At 37.7% G+C, this 18,573-nt stretch overlaps 2 pseudogenes; both read left to right on the top strand.

The window, feature by feature from the left end:
• The first annotated feature begins 6,102 nt into the window (after window positions 1-6,102).
• On the top strand, window positions 6,103-8,912 carry LOC109560519 (oxysterol-binding protein-related protein 1 pseudogene; annotated as a pseudogene).
• A 1,059-nt stretch (window positions 8,913-9,971) lies between these two features.
• LOC109560048 (UDP-glucuronosyltransferase 2B18-like) lies at window positions 9,972-17,065 on the top strand (annotated as a pseudogene).
• The last annotated feature ends 1,508 nt before the right edge of the window (window positions 17,066-18,573 follow it).

Genomic DNA, 18,573 nt, shown 5'->3' with positions numbered 1-18,573 from the left:
GTATGAAATGTATGACCTAACAATTTTTGCAACAAAATCCAACATTTCCTCACCTTCACACCAGCATTTAAACCATTCCTCACTAAAAACTCCTGGGTTTTACATCTTACAGAATAAAAGGAAGAATTTATTCTCATTTATTCTAATAACCAGGTGTTTTCTGCCTATACTAAGCCTAAAGAAAACATCAGAAAATCTCCCTTAAAAGAATGTAGGTCTCAACATCATAGCTTCCTGATAGAATTTACACTGCATACATAAGAACCATAAATTCTGCACATGTAATAAGGACCAAACAATTATTCATACATGAATCTGAAAATTGCCCATATTTTCAAATTATAAAAAACTGTCTTTGGTTTAGGATGACATGACAGTCCATGTGAAGGAAAGCAAGAATCTAATCTGTAAACTATTTTGTGATGGCTCAAGTAATTCTTCTTGTCTCTTACTGGTGGAAAAATGAAACATCTTTTTCAAAGGTAAAACACAATATCATTTTTGATTACAAAAGCTTGGGTTATCTCTGGTAACTTTCAGCATGTCCAAAAGCTGAGATAAGATTAGTGAAAGTTATGTGCTACCTAACTCCATTTTTTAAAAGATTTCCCCATTCTCATTTCAGGAAAGTGACAATGCTAATAGGAGAAGAGATAAGCAGGAGAGGAAGAAGGTAAAAGAGAAAGATAAATAGCAGTAAATCACAATAATTAGTAATAATATGTGTTGTTATTAAGTCGGAGAAACAAGATTAGAATCCAAGTCAATGACTGTGAAGACTTTATTATACAGAGAAATGGTTCTTTCAAACTATCACCTTTTCCATTAATTATTAGGTTTTCAGAAAATTTCTGTACTTTTTGAAGAAACAAGATGTTTGGCAAAATGTGTCCAGAATCTTAAAAATGCATATAGCCTTTGGCTTCACAATATACTCCTATGAAATGATACAGAAAAAAATAATCAAGATGTGCAAAAACAATATTTTGGGCAGTAATTCATAAGAGTCAACACAGGAAGCAATCTAAATATCCAATATTAAGCAATGATTAAACAATGTATCAATGTGCACATCATACCATTATAATTGAACTATCAAAGAATTTTTTTTACCCTTACTTACCCTTAATTACCCTAAATTATCTACATATGAGACTTATTTGGAAACAAGTGGAAAATAACAAACATAATAAGATCATAATTTTCCTGTAGGATAAAAAAGAATATAAGTTAGATTACAATTTTCAAAATATATGTCATAATGTATATTTAATTATAGAAGTAGATAAAAGACTAGAATGAATGTACAAATTCTAGCATAATCTTGTTAAAGTCCATCCATGTTATCAAATATGACAAAATTTCTTTCCCATGGATGCATATTATTCTACGTCTGTGCCTGTGTGTGTGTGTGTGTGTGTGTGTGTGTGTGTGTATTTCAGATCTACTCTATGCATTCATCAAGTGATGGGCACTTAGGTTTTTTCCCTTCAGTTCATTAGAGTTCAGTCACTCAGTCGTGTCCGATTCTTTGAAACCTCATGGACTGCACCACTCCAGGCCTCCCTGTCCATCACCAACTCCCAGAGTTTACTCAAACTCATGTCCATTGAGTCGGTGATGCCATCCAACCATCTCATCCTCTGTCATCCCCTTGTCCTCCCACCTTCAATCTTTCCCAGCCTCAGGGTCTTTTCCAGTGAGTCAGTTTTTCATATCAGGTGGCCAAAGTATTGGAGTTTCAGCTTCAACATCAGTCCTCCAATGAACATTCAAGACTGATTTCCTTTAGGATGGACTGGTTGGATCTCCTTGCAGTCTAAGGGACTCTCAAGAGTCTTTTCCAACAGCACAGTTCAAAAGCATCAATTCTTTAGTGCTCAGCTTTATTTATAGTCCAACTCTCACATCCATACATGACTACTGGAAAAACCATAGCCTTGACTAGATGGACCTTTGTTGGCAAAGTAATGTCTCTGCTCTTTAATATGCTGTCTAAGTTGGTCATAACTTTCCTTCCAAGGAGTAAGCGTCTTTTAATTTCATGGCTGCAGTCACCATCTGCAGTGATTTTGGAGCCCAAAAGAATAAAGTCTGTCACTGTTTCCACTGTTTATCCATCTATTTGCCATGAAGTGATGGGACTGGATGCCATGATCTTAGTTTTCTGAATGTTGAGTGTTAAGCCAACTTATTCACTCTCCTCTTTCACTTTCATCAAGAGGCTTTTGAGTTCCTCTTCACTTTCTGCCATAAGGGTGGTGTCATCTGCATATCTGATGTTATTGATGTTTCTACCTGCAATCTTGATTCCAGCTTGTGCTTCATCCAGCCCAGGGTTTCTCAGGATGTACTCTGCATGTAAGTTAAATAAGCAGAGTAACAATATACAGCCTTGATGTACTCCTTTTCCTATTTGGAACCAGTCTGTTGTTCCATGTTCAGTTCTAACTGTTGCTTCCTGACCTGCATACAGGTGTCTCAAGAGGCAGGTCAGGTGGTCTGGTATTCCCATCTCTTTCAGAATTTTCCACAGTTTATTGTGATTCACACAGTCAAAGGCTTTGGCATAGTCAATAAAGCAGAAACAGATGTTTTTCCAGAACTCTCTTGCCTTTTCAACAATCCAGAGGATGTTGGCAATTTGATCTCTGGTTCTCTGCCTTTTCTGAAACCAGCTGGAACATCTGCAAGTTCACAGTTCACCTATGGTTGAAGCCTGGCTTGGAGAATTTTGAGCATTATTTAACTAGCATGTGAGATGAGTGCAATTATGTGGTAGTTTGAGCATTCTTTGTTATTGCCTTTCTTACGGATTGGAATGAAAACTGATCTTTTCCAGTCCTGTGGCCACTGCTGAGTTTTCCAAATTTGCTGGCATATTGAATGCAGCATTTTCACAGCATCATCTTTTAGGATTTGAAATAGCTCCACTGGAATTTCATCACCTCCACTAGCTTTGTTCATAGTGATGCTTCCTAAAAGCCACTTGACTTTGCACTCCAATAAGTCTGGTTCTAGGTGAGTAATCACACCATTGTGATTACCTGTGTTGTGAAGATCTTTTTTGCACAGTTCTTTTGTGTATTCTTGCCATCTCTTCTTAATATCTTCTGCTTCTGTTAAGTCAATACCATTTCTGTCCTTTATTGAGCCCATCTTTGCATGAAATATTCCCTTGGTATCTCTAATTTTCTTGAAGAGATCTCTAGTCTTTACCATTCTATTGTTTTCCTCTGTTTCTTTGCATTGATCACTAAGGAAGGCTTCTCTCTCCTTGCTATTCTTTGGAACTCTGCATTCAAATGGGTATATCTTTCCTTTTCTCCTTTACTTTTTGCTTCTCTTCTTTTCACAGCTATTTCTAAGGCCTGCTCAGACAGCCATTTTATTTTTTCATTATAAGGGACTGGAATTTTCCCCTTGGCTCCATGAATAATGCTGCAACAAACATAGAAGCATAGATCTCTTCACTACACTGCTTTTGCTTTCTTTAGGTATATACCCAGAGGTGAAATTTCTGGATCACATAATAGATATATTTCTAATTTTGTAGAAAACTTCATTTTGTTTTCCATAGACACTCAACCAATTTACATTTCCTTTTCTCCACATCTCATCAACATGTATTGCTTATATTCTTGATGGTAGACTTTCTAACAGTTGTGAGATGGTATCTCATTGAGGTTTTGATTTCCATTACCCTGAGTATCAGTGATGTTAAACATCTCTTCATATACCTGCTGGCCATTTGGGTACCTCTGGAAAAATGTCTATCCTGTCTATCTGCTAATTACAATGAATTTTGTGATTATTGAGATGTATGAGTTATATATATAATTATTTATATTATATATTATATATAAATAATATATATTATTTACTATTTATAAATATATATATAAATAAGATGTTAATGCCTCTTTTCATGTGTGGTTTGCAATATTTTTCTCCTATACTGTAGGTTGCATTTTTATCTTACTGATTGTTTCTTTTGCTGTGCAGAAACTTTTATGTTTGATTTAGTTCCACTTAGTTGATTTCTTTTTCTTTTGTTGTCATTTTGATGTCATATCCAAAAAAAAAATAAGAGTTTCTTTTAGGAGTGTTATGATTTTTGGTCTTATATTTAAACCATTGATCCATTTTCGAATAATTTTTGTGAGTGGTGTAAGTTAGAGGTCTTATTTCATTTTTTTTTTTTTTTTTTTTGCATGTGTTAATCTAGTTTCCTCAGAAGAGAAAGAAGAGACTAACCTTTCAAGATTGGGTGTTCTTGCCTTCATTGTTGAATATTAGTTGACTGTACATGCAAGGATTTAATTCTGAATCCTGTATTCTGTTCCCTTGTCCTATGTGTCTATTTTTAGGCCAATGCCATATTGTTTTAAATACTGTAACTTTGTACTATAATTTGAAATTGAGAGGTGTGTTATCTTTGGCTTTGGATAGTGTGGACACTTAACTATTTCTTTGTGTTTTATTCTATTTCTTTCAACAAAGTCTTGTAGTTATCATTATACAGATCTTTCACTTCAATGGTTAAATTTATTTATAGTTATTTTCTTATTCTTGATGCTGTTGTGAATGAGATACTTTTTTTTCAGATGTTTCATTGTTAGTATACAGAAATCCAACTGATTTCTGTATGTTGATTTTATATCTTGCTGCTGCTGCTGCTGCTAAGTGGCTTCAGTCATGTCCAACTCTGTGCGACCCTATAGACAGCAGCCCATCAGGCTCTTTCATCCATGGGATTCTCCAGGCAAGAATACTGGAGTGGGTTGCCATTTCCTTCTCCAATACATGAAAGTGAAAAGTGAAAGGGAAGTCACTCAGTCATGTCCGACTCTTAGCGACCCCATGGACTGCAGCCTACCAGGCTCCTCCGTCCATGGGATTTTTCTGGCAAGAGTACTGGAATTGGGTGCCATTGCCTTCTCCTTGTATCTTGCAACTTTACTTAATTTGTTGATTAGTTCAGTTTTATGGTTGACTGTCTGGGATTTTCTATACAAAAAAAATTTGTCATCTGCAAAAAGTGATAATTTTTATTCATTCTTTTTGATTTGGATCCTTTGATTCCTTTGTCTTACCTGATTGTTCTAGCAAGAACTTCTAGGTTAAACTGACTAAGTGTGGGAATGGGCCTCCTGGTCTTGTTTCTGATCTTAGATAAAAACCTTTAACTTTTCACCATTGTGTATAATGTTACCTTCGGATTTGTCATATATGGCTGTTATTATTGAGGTATGTTCTTTCTATATCCAGTATGTTGAGGGTTTTTAATCATAAAAGGATTTTTTTTGTCTTGTCAAATGCATTTTCTGCATCTACTGAGATGATCAAGTTATTTTGTCTTGTATTCTATTGGTATAAAGTATTACATTTGATTTTGGTATGTTAAACCATCCTTTCCTCTCAGGGATAAATCTCACTTGGTCATGCTATATGGTCCTCTTAATGTATTCTTGAATTTGGTTTACTGATATTTGGATGAGAATTTTTGCATGTATATTCATCCTGGATATTGTCTTATAGCTTTTTATTGTGATGTTCCTATTTATTTTGTATCAGGATAATGTTGTCCCACTGGGGAACAGGTGCTCTCTGGGGTACCCACTGAGATGATGGCAAGAGTCCCTCACAGCAGTTGCATACAGCACAGCCGACTGTGACATTGATCATACAATATGAGCTCAGGGCAAAGGGTGTAATATGTAAACAAACTCAGCAATATGGTCACTGAAATATGTAACGACATGGGCATATCTCTGGGTCATATATAAATAGGACTCAAAGGATTGCTTTACAGAACTTCCAAACCATAATACCAGACTCTTCAATGTCAGTGATTAATGATTTAGAGTGTTTTAGAAATTCTGAAAGAGTTTAAAGTAAGGCATAAAAATTACAGAGCTGACCAACTGATAAAGTCATTTATATTATAATTCTTTCTTAATGCTCATAGAGAAGTGAAACAGTAATGACTAAGCTAAAATAATTCCCTATAAAGTCTGACTGGAGTAAACAGATAATGTAGTAGAACTACAACAATAAAGAATTAGATTCATTCGCCGGCTGTAGCCCCGGAGGGCGGCGGTGCGGCGGAAGGGCCAGCGCGGACCTCGGGCGGCCCGGGCGCTAGTCCTGGGCCGCGCCTCTCTCCCTGCTCGACCTCGCCGGGAGCCGGGGGCGGGCCGCGCGAAGGTGACTTAGAGAGCCCTTGCGGTGCCGCCCTGGATCGCGCCTCGCAGCTGGGCTGGAGAGGAGGCGGAGGGACAGGTCGAGCGCGTTCTTGCGAGAGCTGCGAGCTGCGCCGGGCGGAGGGCGCCGCCGGGGGGAGCCCCGACCCCGGCCCAGGTGAGGAATTTTAAATTGGAACAGGAACAAGAAAAAAACAAAATTTTATCAGAAGCGCTGGCGACTGTAGCCACTGAACATCACGAATTAGAGCAGTCTCTGGTTAAAGGTTCCCCGCCTCTGAGCATCTTTAGTGAGGACGAGTTCTATGATGCACTGTCAGAACAAGCCTGCCTTCCCGTATGTTTTCCAGAAATGACTTCAGTATCTGGAGCATCCTCAGAAAATGCATCGGAATGGAACTCTCCAAGATCACCATGCCAGTTGTATTTAATGAGCCTTTGAGCTTCCTCCAGCGACTCACTGACTATACGGAGCATACATACCTCATCCACAAGGCCAGTTCGCTCGCTGATCCTGTGGAAGGGATGCAGTGTGTGGCTGCATTTGCTGTCTCCGCTGTTGCCTCGCAGTGGGAACGCACTGGAAAGCCTTTCAACCCACTCCTGGGAGAGACTTACGAGTTAGTTCGAGATGACCTTGGTTTCAGACTCATCTCTGAGCAGGTCAGCCATCACCCACCCATTAGTGCATTTCATGCTGAAGGATTAAACAATGATTTCATCTTTCATGGCTCAATCTATCCCAAACTGAAGTTCTGGGGGAAGAGCGTAGAAACAGAACCCAAAGGAACCATCACGTTGGAGCTTCTTGAACACAATGAAGCATATACGTGGACGAATCCTACGTGCTGTGTGCACAACATCATCGTGGGAAAGCTCTGGATTGAGCAGTGCGGCAACGTGGAGATCACAAACCACAAGACTGGGGACAAATGTGTGTTGAATTTTAAGCCGTGCGGCCTTTTTGGTAAAGAATTACACAAAGTTGAAGGCTACATTCAAGATAAAAGCAAAAAGAAGCTCCGTGCCCTCTATGGGAAATGGACAGAATGTTTGTACAGTGTTGACCCAGCCACGTTTGATGCTTACAAAAAAAATGATAAGAAAAATACTGAAGAGAAGAAAAACAGCAAACAGGTGAGCGCTTCTGAGGAGTCGGATGAAATGCCAATGCCGGATTCTGAGAGCGTGTTCGTCATCCCCAGGAGCGTTCTCCTGTGGCGAATAGCCCCGCGGCCTCCGAACTCAGCCCAGATGTACAATTTTACTAGCTTTGCAATGGTTTTGAATGAAGTAGACAAGGAGATGGAGAGCGTGATTCCTAAGACAGACTGCAAGCTGCGGCCTGACATCAGAGCCATGGAGAACGGGGAGATAGATCCAGCTAGTGAAGAAAAAAAGCCACTCGAGGAGAAACAGAGAGCGGCCCGCAAGAACAGGTCCAAGTCGGAGGAGGACTGGAAGACGAGGTGGTTCCATCAAGGCCCTAATCCCTACAGCGGAGCCCAGGACTGGCTTTATTCAGGCAGCTACTGGGACAGAAACTACTACAATTTGCCTGACATTTATTAAAATGTAGACAAGTTGGGGCGTTTTGACTCATCTGCAGATAAATCTTAAACCTATGTTTTAAAATTTTCTTCCTTGGTCTCTACTCATTTTTTTAAAAAAACGGAAAAAACCCTCTCATGATAATTTGCCCTTCACCCAACAGAAGTGGGGTATTGGGTGATACCAGTGATGAAAGTCTTAGGAAGAATGGGTAATTCTGCTAGGTCGTGCTTCTTTGGAATACTATTTTATACAGAGGTATGGGAAACTGCTGGCAAATATGCTTTTGATGGTTGCTGTTGCCATATTTACCGAAGGTTTATGCCTAAATGTAACTTTAGCTTTATGGAATTATATAGTAACCCAAATCAAGTTATTTTGAATATTTTTATGATGTCATGCTTGAATGTTTTAGATTTAACTTTGAAATGTTTAAAATTCTCCTATACAAGGTTTATATGCTCAAATATAGAGGTGTATGTCATTTTGTAAAGATTACATTGAAAAGATGGCTTTTCTTTACACTAATCCTCTCAATTTTGCCCCCTCCCATCCCTAAAAAGAAAAAAAAAATGTCTGAGTGTTCGGAAGAGACATTCCTAATTTGAAAATTCGAAGCTGGAAAAGGTATTTCATTTGCTTATTTTAGTACTCTTAATTTACTTTTACAATTTTCTATAATTAATGTCATTAGAATTAAAAGGTGTTTGAATTGTATGTTTGAAAATATGTATAAAACCTAGCAATTCACAAAAATACCATAAAAATAGAGGTTTTAGGCACCATCATTACATAATGACAAACCTTTTTAAATCCTTCAACTTCCAGTGGCAAATGCCACCAGAGAAACTCAGTTGTATTCATGTATTATAAATATCAAACTATATAAAAGGAGGTCTTGTGCATTTCAGGTTTGCAAGGCACCTGTGTACTTAAGATATGTACGGAGACCTACTGTACAGTAGCTTTGCCCCTTTAATTGGGGCACATTAATCACATAATATTTATCTACCCAACCCCAAACTGAGATTTTGCTCCTAGGGGCCTTAGGTAACTGCCAGTAAGTTATTTCAATGGCTGTCTCAAAGTTAACAAGTGTTATAATGAAATAATCTACCTGATACTAATAAAGGCTTTAGAATGTTCTAAAAAAAAGAGAGAGAGAGAGAATTAAAGGTGACTTAAGATCCTGTGGTCATCCCTCCTGCTAAGAATCTATGTTAGTAATTGATAACATTACTGATAAAGAGTCTAAGCATAATCGTGTTAAGCTTATATTATCCCCTCATTACTATGTGTACTGGCTTTATCTCATTTCTTGCTTACACACACACACACACAAACATTCCCACAAATATACCTAATAGAAAAAACTGTCTTCAAATCACACATATCCTTCTCAAGGACCTAAGGAGTGAAGTCTTAAAAGACAGCTATTACTGAAGACAATTTGGATATTCTTCAAAAATTTGAAAATATAATTAAAGTCCATAAATTCCTCTTCTGGGCATGTATCCAAAGGAATTGATATTAGGATCCCAAGATCTATTTGCACACCACATTCACGAAAGCACTATTCACAACAGCCAAGAGGCTGAAGCAACCAAAGTGTCCATCAACAGATAAATCCATAAACAAAATGTGGTATCTACAAACAATGAAATATTACTCAGGTTTTAAAAGAAAATTTTGACATTTGTCACAATGAAGAATCTTACATGAGTGAAATAAGTAAATCACAAAAAAAACAAATACTGTAAAACTCAACTGATATGAGGTATCCAGACTAGTAAAATTAGTAGAAACATAGAGAAGAATGAAGGTTGCCAGGGGCTGGGAAAAGAAGAAAATAGAGTTTCTTAATGGACATAGACTACCACTTTTGCCAGATGAGAAAGTTCTGGAGATTAGTTGCAGAATATGAATATACTTTACTAAGCTATACACTTAGGAGTAATTAAAGTGGTAAGCTTTCTATGTATTTTACCACAATATTTTGAAAAACAGCCGCAACTCTAATAATTCCTCAAAATATCAGATTTTCTCTTTAACTGTTTGTAGTCATCCTTCAACAAATGTTTCGTATGCTGTTGCTCTTTTGTGATGGAGCAAATGCTTTTTTTCACGGGAAATTAAAGAGCTTGTGCAGACCTCTGGAGAAAATGGTATTGTGGTGTTTTCTTTGGGGTCAATTGTTAGAAGAAAACTTCTAACATGTCAGAAGAAAGAGCTAATATTATTGCATCAGCCCTTGCCCAGATTCCACAAAAGGTATGCACAGTAACTTAACCAGTGGGCAACTATTAACATTTAATAAGTTGGTGTTTTTCTTTATGGGGAGGGAGGTGGGAGGGGGGTTCAGGATTGGGAACACGTTGTACACCCGTGGTGGATTCATGTTGATGTATGGCAAAACCAAAACAATATTGTAAAGTAATTAGCCTCTAATTAAAATAAATACATAAATAAATATTTAATAACTTGGTTACACTCTATAAAAGGTCAGATTTTAGACATCTTCTGTAAGAAAGATAAACCATTTTAATAGCTTCAGCTTATCTCAAATATTTATGTTGTTGGTATTGCTTAATCACTAAGTTGTATCCAACTCTTTTGTGGCCCCATGGACTGTAGCCTGCCAGGCTTCTATGTTTGTTGGATTTCCCAGGCAAGAATAATAAAGTGGACTGCCATTTTCTTCTCCACAGGATCTTCCCAACCCAGGAAGTGAACTGTGTCTCCTGCATTGCAAGCAGATTCTTTACCATTGAGCCAGCATGGAAGCCCCTCATATATATATTTAAAAACCAAAATATACACAGCAGGTGCTAAAGTAGCACAGCGTGCCTTTGATTGATGAGAATTTTGAAGTAATATTGTGATAAGAAAGTATATTTAAGAGATGCATTGTGAATTCTGGTATTATAATAGTAGTGTGGGCAGGTACAGAAATTGCCAAATTATGCCCTGTTATTTACTCCTTTACCTTGAAGGACTCCAGAGGATACAGTACACATACAGATGTTCTCAGGAGTTAAATTTTAACAGTAAACATCAGTCAGTCAGTTCAGTCGCTCAGTCATGTCTGACTCTTTGTGATCCCATGAACTGCAGCACGCCAGGCCTCCCTGTCCATCACCAACTCCCAGAGTCCACCCAAACCCATGTACATTGAGTTGGTGATGCCATCCAACCATCTCATCGTCTGTCATCCCCTTGTCCTCCCGCCTTCAATATTTCCCAACATCGGGGTCTTTTCAAATGAGTCAGCTCTTTGTATCAGGTGGCCAAACTATTGGAGTTTCAGCTTCAACATCAGTCCTTCCAATGAACACCCAGTACTAATTTCCTTTAGGATGGACTGGTTGGATCTCCTTGCAGTCCAAGGGACTCTTTTTTTTTTTTTTTTTTTTTATTTTTAAACTTTACAATATTGTATTAGTTTTGCCAAATATTGAAATGAATCCGCCACAAGTATACATACCCGCGTTCCCCATCCTGAACCCTCCTCCCTCCTCCCTCCCCTACCCTCCCTCTGGGTCGTCCCAGTACACCAGCCCCAAGCATCCAGTACCGTGCATCGAACCTGGACTGGCGACTCGTTTCATACATGATATTATACATGTTTCAATGCTATTCTCCCAAATCTCCCCACCCTCTCCCTCTCCCACAGAGTCCATAAGACTGATCTATACATTGGTGTCTCTTTTGCAGTCTCGTACACAGGGTTATTGTTACCATCTTTCTAAATTCCATATATATGCGTTAGTATACTGTATTGGTGTTTAAGAGTGTTCTCCAACACCACAGTTCAAAAGCATAAATTCCCAGAGGGATGGTATGGGGAGGGAGGAGGGCGGAGGGTTCAGGATGGGGAACACATGTATACCTGTGGCAGATTCATTTTGATATTTGGCAAAACTAATACAATTATGTAAAGTTTAAAAATAAAATAAAATTAAATTTAAGAAAAGCATCAATTCTTCAGCACTCAGCTTTCTTTATAGTCCAACTCTCACATCCATACACGACTACTGGAAAAACCATAGCCTTGACTAGACGGACCTTTGTTGACAAAGTAATGTCTCTGCTTTTGAATATGCTGTCTAGTTTGGTCATAACTTTCCTTCCAAGGAGTAGTGTCTTTTAATTTCATGTCTGCAATCACCATCTACAGTGATTTCAGAGCCCAGAAAAATAAAGTCAGCCACTGTTTCCACTGTTTCCCCATGTATTTGCCATGAAGTGATGGGACCAGATGCCATGATCTTAGTTTTCTGAATGTTGAGCTTTAAGCCAACTTTTTCACTCTCTTCTTTCACTTTCATCAAGAGGCTCTTTAGTTCCTCTTCACTTTCTGCCATAAGGGTGGTACCATCTGCATACCTGAGGTTATTGATATTTCGTCCGGCAATCTTGATTTCAGTTTGTCTTCCTCCAGCCCAGCATTTCTCATGATGTACTCTGCATATAAGTTAAATAAGCAGGGTGACAATATACAGCCTTGACCTACTCCTTTTCCTATTTGGAACCAGTCTGTTGTTCCATGTTCAGTTCTAACTGTTGCTTCCAGACCTGCATACAGGTTTCTCAAGAGGCAGGTCAGGTGGTCTGGTATTCCCATCTCTTTCAGAATTTTCCTCAATTTATTGTAATCCAGTCAAAGGCATTGACATAGTCCATAAAGCAGAAATAGATGTTTTTCTGGAACTCTCTTGCTTTTTTGATGATCCAGTAAGCATAGTAGCACAATAATGTTAATTTTGATAAAAGCCTGAAATGTGCCATGCAATGTATACTTGCGAGGTAATCCTGGCCCCTTTTATTTCCTCTAAATTTTAGTGTGCTATTCAGTGTGCTTTTCAAGGGAACTACCTAGATAGAGAAAGGATGGTCAGGGCCCCCCAAACTGCCTCCAGACATCCAACCAGCCACAGTGATTTAGAGAAAGAGAAACATCAACATCCCTGTTTGACTGGGCCCTGTCAGATCAAAGACCAAAGTGTGAAGATGGGGTCCTGCCCTTAGAATGAAACCTGCCCATTGTAAAGTCTGACTCCTAGTGGACTCTGTTTCTCCTCCAAATTGAGGAAGGAAAAGAGGCTGTAAGAAGATGTCAAGTATGAGCAAGACTGGCATGGAAAAGATTCAGTTGCCTCCTCCTCCATAAAATATAGTAGTAATCTATTTTCTACTATGTAAAATACCCTTGGCTGTTATCTTCTACTATGTTAAATATCGTTTTGGAAATTTGTGAACTACTTTTTAGTTTGCTATCTGATATTATAGTCTTCTTCTAAGCACCTACACTAATTTTTTGCTGAGAACTTAGAGTTATTTTACATTCACATGACAAGTAGAAGTCAAATGCTAGTAAATTAAAATACCGATAAAAGAATTGCTTGGGAATCAAAGTTGGTTATCTTATTTTGATACTGGGCAAGCAAACCACATTAATCAGTGCTGTCAATGCTTTGTGCCTCATTGTCAAAATGTTCAGGACTGATTCAATAAATTTTAGCAACATCATTTTGGAAATTTTTCAACAGCCTTATTGATATTTAAAAGTAGTAACATGGTTTTCTTTTCTAAATTCAAATAATTTTGAAACTAGTAATAGTGCTAATACTCTGGATTCATGTAAGATACTACCAGTTGCCATATTTGTTGGAAGTAGGGCTTAACAATTTGCAATCTCAAAGAACTTATACTTCCTACGCAGCATAAGTTAAATTGATTATTGATAAATTAGAGACTTCCCTATAGCTCAGATGGTAAAGAATCTGCCTGCAATGCAGAAGACCTGGATTCGATCCCTGGGTCAAGAAGATCCCCTGGAGAAGGAAATGGCAACCCACTCCAGTATTCTTGCTGGGAGAAACCCATGGAGAGAGGAGCCTGGTGGGCTACAGTCCATGGAGTCACAAAGAATTGAACACAATTACATCAATTTGTAAAAATATTTCTCATTGCATGCATGATTGTATGCACTTTCCTTTCTGTAAATAAAAAAATAAAAACTCTAATGAAATAATGAGTTATATTAAGTGGATATAAGTTAGCTCCCTTCTATAACAGTCAAAAAGAAATAAACCAGTAACTATTAAATTTGAGAGCTAGTATATGAAATAAAGTAAATTGCAAGTTATTAGTAATCTGTGACTATTTTTGCACTAGAGTGAAGACCACCTAATGATTTCTCAAATATTTATACTTGTCATTGAAAATCTCATTTGTCTATGCCATTATGTGTGAAAGGTCATGGCTGCATAGAAACAGTAATAAGTACATAAAATGTGGGCATTCCATGTCACATTTCATGATAAAATTTGGTTTTTCCTCCCTCTGCTTGCATTCCCACTACAATTATGCTTCCTGTTGCCTTGACTCCCTTCTTATCTGAATAAATAGCTTCAGTATTTCTTTAAGAGAGAATATTTCTGACATGCCCTTCCCTGTTTTTTTTGTTCATGTGCTTCCTTTTATCCCGACTGTTCTTTCCATTTCTTCACCTTTCAATCTTGGATTCACTTGTGGAATTAAAGTGACGAAGCACTCTTTTCAGAAAGTCTTCACTTACCGCTTCAGCAGACTTAATGGATTCTTGCTCTGAGTTCTGAAAGCAGTTTAAATGCAGTTTCCCATGTATCATCATCTGTTATCTAAAAGACACTGCTTCTTTCAGTGCCTTATAATATCCATTTTTCATTTTATTTCTAAGACTAAAAGTTAATAATTCTACTGAAATTCACTCAACCCTAGGCCATCCAAAAACCAAAGCTTTCATAACTCGTGGTGCAACCAATGGCATTTACAAGGTGATCTACCATGCGATCCCTATGGTGGGCCTTCCTTTGTTTGCTGATCAACATGATAACATCACTCATATGAAGGCCAAGGGAGCAGCCGTCAGATTGGACTTGGAAAATGTTAAGGACAGATTTGCTCAATGCTTTGAAGCAAGTCATTAATAATCCTTTTTAAGTATAGTTTTGTTTTTCTACTCTTCCTAGAGAAGTTCTCATATGAAGACAAATGAGTCTTCATATAAACACAATGAGGAGTAAGATTGTTCAACACTTTTAAAACAGTTGTCAGTAACCATTTTGAGTGTCACATTGAGTTTTTTCTCTGTGGTTTTTAGGGAAAAGGTTTATCTCAGGTTTAGGGATAGTGGAACAATTTTGGAAGAGTTACTCATTAGAATGAGAGGAATCACTTATAAATATAGGTATATTCTTAGTTCTTTTGGTTGTTATGTTATTTAGAAGAATGTAAAATCATAATGTAATTGATTTAGAAGATATACATTGGGATATTCCTGTAGAAAAGCCAAATTTTCTTAAACCAGGAATATTAGATTTCCAAATTATTTCAGGATATGCATTAATTTCAATATTATTATTATTATCATAACTATGATGTATATATCTTCCCCCTTTTGCTTCATGGTAACTTTGGAAAGAAAACATTTTGAGAATATATTGATAATAATAGCACAGTGACAGTGGACAATTTTGTTTTAAAAGTAGTATTATTTTTATTTTAGCACAAATACAATAAATGAGTACCATAAGAATCACAGTTTCTTCTTTTTTAAGAGCTATAGGCTTCATTTGGTGGTTTTTATGTAAAAGTACATCTCTCTAGTATCTTTATACATTTCTTAATCTTTAGTATTGTAAAGCTGCTGTCCAAAAATGAAAATAATTTATTACCAGATATATACTGAATGTTTATGAAACTCTACAAGGTGTACTAAGTCTTTTGGCACATACTAAGTAACTTTTTCATTATAGTCTTTCCCTAGAGTATAACAAAAATATGTCTGGATTACTGACCTTTTCTCAAAAACCCAGTGCTCCCCATATGTTTTGTACAGAACAGGGAGAGAAGTTACCTCAATAATTATCGCTACAGTGCCATGTTGTAGCACTTTGTGATTCAGAGCTCCTGAATTTCTTTATTCCTCCTTCTTTCTTGACTGTTAGTCCATCATCATTTCAACTGTAGAAATAAATGTAACTGCAAAGCCTGAAAGTGAAATGTTGAGCCTTCTCCAGATTCTAAAATAACTAACAAGGAAAACAATATTAGCAAACATTTGCTGAGAGCTTACTTTATGCTAGGAATGCCTCTAAGAATCAACACATTATTCTTCAAAATAATCAGATAAGGTACTATTTCCATTCATTCCATTTCACAATAAAAAACTGTGAACTAGGAAGAATGAAAAACAGGCAGCAAATAAGTGTCAGAGTCAGGATTCAAACCAAGGCAATTCACTGCCACACTTTTAACTGTTACTTCACTAATAAAAGATCATCATCAATTTCTGGGCTACTCCTCCTCATCCCTGCCTGAATGTATCTCTGAACCTCATCATAGATATACCAGGTATCTCTGGGTTATGACAGCATTTTGAAACTTATTAAAAATTCTTTACTGGATGATTCCAGCTTTGAACACTCAAATCATGTATTTATTTCTTCTCTTCTTTCTCTTTCTTTGCCTTAGGGACTTAACTAATTCTACTCTTTAGGCTTCAATGTTTCTCCTTCCCCATCTTTTCTCTCTTAGCTTGAAATTCTATTCATTTAACAAATTCTAGCCCATAAGCTCTCTATAATTGTCCCTAAGGAAAATAATATATTTTCTTTCCTTTATGTGGCATTCATTTATACCATCTGCATGAAAATTTCACACATTTATCTTTTCTGGTTTGTTGTATAAATTAATGTCTCTTTGGTTTTCCTTTAGGTATACAGAGAATGTGATGAGGTTATCAACCATTCTACGTGATCAGCCTATGAAGCTCCTAGACCGAGCAGTCTTCTGGATTGAGTTTGTCATGTGCCACAAAGGAGCCAACCACCTGTGGCCAGCTGACTACCTCAACTGCTTCCAGTACCACTCCCTGGATATGACTGGGTTCCTGCTGGCCTGTATGACAACTGTTATTTTCCTTCTCATAAAAGGTTGCTTGCTTTGCTATCAAAAGTTTGTTAAGACAGGAAAGAAGAAAAAGAGGAAGTAGACTGTGAGATCTCAGGCTAGCAGACATGATAGACAGTGTTATTCCATTTAATTCAACCACTATGGATCAAGTTGTGACCAGATTTTCCTCCATATTTGACAAGAACTGTGTCTTCCTGTTTTACCCAAAATTTTAATCTTGATTGAATATATTGTGTTAGTTAATCTACTCAACTCTAAGGATGAAAATCCTGTGTATTTCTTGATAAACACTTAAATATTCCTCTTGAAATGATCAGTTCTGTTCATCAAACCAAAGAAAAATGGTACCTAAAAATATAAGGTGGATTATAGTCAATTTAAAATTCTAATTTCATAAATCTTTCAGTAATTAATTCTACTTTTTAAAATACTGATTTATGTATAATTTTATTTTGGGGGGGGCTCCAAAATCACTGCAGATGGTGCTGCAGCCATGAAATTAAAAGACACTTACTCCTTGGAAGGAAAGTTATGTCCAACCTAGATAGCATATTGAAAAGCAGAGACATTACTTTGCCAACAAAGGTCCGTCTAGTCAAGGCTATGGTTTTTCCTGTATCATGTATGGATGTGAGAGTTGGACTGTGAAGAAGGCTGAGGGCCGAAAAATTGATGCTTTTGAACTGTGGTGTTGGAGAAGACTCTTAAGAGTCCCTTGGACTGCAAGGACATCCAGCCAGTCCATTCTGAAGGAGATCAACCCTGGGATTTCTTTGGAAGGAATGATGCTAAAGCTGAAACTCCAGTACTTTGGCCACCTCATGCAGAGTTGACTCATTGGAAAAGACTCTGATGCTGGGAAGGATTGGGGGCAGGAGGAGAAGGGGACGACAGAGGATGAGATGGCTGGATGGCATCACTGACTCGATGGACGTGAGTCTGAGTGAACTCTGGGAGTTGGTGATGGACAGGGAGGCCTGCTGCGATTCATAGGGTTGCAAAGAGTCGGACACGACTGAGCGACTGAACTGAACTGAACTGAACTTACAACAAAAAAGAAAATTACAGGTGAATATCTTTGATGAATATTGATGCAAAAATCCTTTAAAAATATTAGCTAACAAAAAAATTAGTACACTGAACTCAATTATACATTAAAAAAATCACACACCATGATCAATTTGGATTTATTCTAAGATTACAAAGATGGCTCAACATATGAAAGTCAATCAATGTGATACACTACAGTAACAAAAGGCAAGATAAAAATCACACAAATATCACCAATTTGATAAAATTCAGTATCTCTTCATGACAAAAACTCTCATCAAAGTGGGTACAGAGGAAACATATTTCAACACAGGGGCTTCCCCAGTGATTCAGGGATAAAGAATCAGCCTGCAGTGCAGGAGACACAGGACACACGGGTTGGAACCCTGGGTCAGGAAGATCCACTAGAAGAAGGAATGGCAACCTACTTCAGTACTCATGCTGAGAAAATCCCATGAACAGAGGAGCCTGGCAGGCTACAGTCCATGGGGTAGCAAAAAGAGTCAGACACAACTGAGCAATGGAGCATATTCAACATAATTAAGGGCATTTATGATAACTGAGCGACTTCACTTTCACTTTTCACTTTCATGCTTTGGAGAAGGAAATGGCAACCCACTCCAGTGTTCTTGCCTGGAGAATCCTAGGGATGGGGGAGCCTGGTGGGCTGCCGTCTATGGGGTCGCACAGAGTCAGACACGACTGAAGCGACTTAGCAGCAGCAGCAGCAGCATGACAACTGAGCGACTTCACTTTCACTTTTCACTTTCATGCATTGGAGAAGGAACTGGCAACCCACTCCAGTTTT

This window comes from Bos indicus, chromosome 6 (assembly GCF_029378745.1).
Source record: "Bos indicus isolate NIAB-ARS_2022 breed Sahiwal x Tharparkar chromosome 6, NIAB-ARS_B.indTharparkar_mat_pri_1.0, whole genome shotgun sequence".
NCBI lineage: Eukaryota > Metazoa > Chordata > Mammalia > Artiodactyla > Bovidae > Bos > Bos indicus.
Note: the sequence above shows the minus strand (reverse complement) of the source record. Positions and strands in the feature narration are given on the sequence as shown.